The sequence below is a fragment of the Fopius arisanus genome, unplaced genomic scaffold (assembly GCF_000806365.1).
Source record: "Fopius arisanus strain USDA-PBARC FA_bdor unplaced genomic scaffold, ASM80636v1 scaffold00005, whole genome shotgun sequence".
Classification (NCBI taxonomy): domain Eukaryota; kingdom Metazoa; phylum Arthropoda; class Insecta; order Hymenoptera; family Braconidae; genus Fopius; species Fopius arisanus.
The window spans coordinates 2,144,236-2,145,420 of record NW_011887744.1 but is presented as its reverse complement, the minus strand read 5'-3'; the positions used below and the strand labels follow the sequence as shown (position 1 = coordinate 2,145,420).

The window sequence follows — 1,185 nt, the reverse complement described above, 5'->3', positions numbered from 1 at the left end:
GCTTTCCAGGTGGAAAGAGGAAAGAGGAAAGAGGAAGGCACCCAATTTGCAGCTTTTTCTTCTCTTTTCTCGTCTGCTATGAGGGAGCAGATTGGTCTCCACCTCTTTCGCAACCTCCGGGCGATCTTCATCGATAACCAATGGCTACATATTTTCTCTTCACGGAGTTCATGGTTTTTTTTTTCTTCGCTCCAACCACCTCCGCCGATTTTCTCTATCTACCTCGTAATGAAATGCATAAATTGAATTTACACTCGTCTTATCCTCCCGCTTCCACTTGATTCAATTGACAAAACGATCGATGCAGGAGCGGATAGTGCGAGATTATCGGTGAGGCGACAGTCGGACGATGTAAAGCGTTTTGCCTCCGATAATTCAATCGCGACAAAGTCGTAAATCTGCTCCGGACGCCCTAGTGGGTGGCCACCCACCCAACTCTCGGCAGTGCTTTTGCCGCCTCTATCTATATTTTCTATCTATCGTTGGCATTCCCCGGGAGAACAGTTTTAGCGAGATACTCCCGAGGGGAATAAACGTATACTGATTCAACCGATACTCTTGCTGCTGAATATTTTTCGTTGATACCACATTAATTTTGGTTAATGTACAGATTAATATACCGGAGGTTCAGGGGCATTTTTTCTCGTGCTTCCCCTATTCATAACGATTTTTTAAAAATTACACTTGTAGTTTCAAGTTTAAAAAACCTGCAATTTTCCACAACGAATGAGTGATATGGAATTTTTTCGGAATTCTTCTCTGATGAATTCGTTAATTTCTTGAATATTTTGGTAATTTTCTATTTTCCTATCTTCCTTAAGTTCCTATGACACTGAAAACCACTGAAAGTCTCGAAAATTCAAGCGAAAATAGGGAATTAAAAATAGAAATTCAAGCTTTCATACTTCCGAGAATTTTTTTTTAATTAATATTGATTAAAGACATTCGTTGATACAGAAATATTTAAATAAATAAATATTAGAAACTCCGTCGCAGCTGCATCAAGAATATTTGCTTGGAGGGATGAATTTATTCGATCAGGAATAAAGTTTTGAATAAATGAAAGACCTCGACCCTTCCATGATACGGTACGATATATGGGTATTGAAGCAAGTTTTCTCTTGGGTTCAGTCAATAATTTAAACCTGCCGCGGAGTAAAATATGTAATGAAAATTATTATGGAG

General features: G+C 38.7%; 1 protein-coding gene across 2 annotated transcripts in view; it reads left to right on the top strand.

The window, feature by feature from the left end:
* The window catches only part of LOC105273517 (neural-cadherin), a 54,614-nt gene that overhangs the window by 922 nt on the left and 52,507 nt on the right, over positions 1 to 1,185 (top strand). The window lies entirely within an intron of this gene.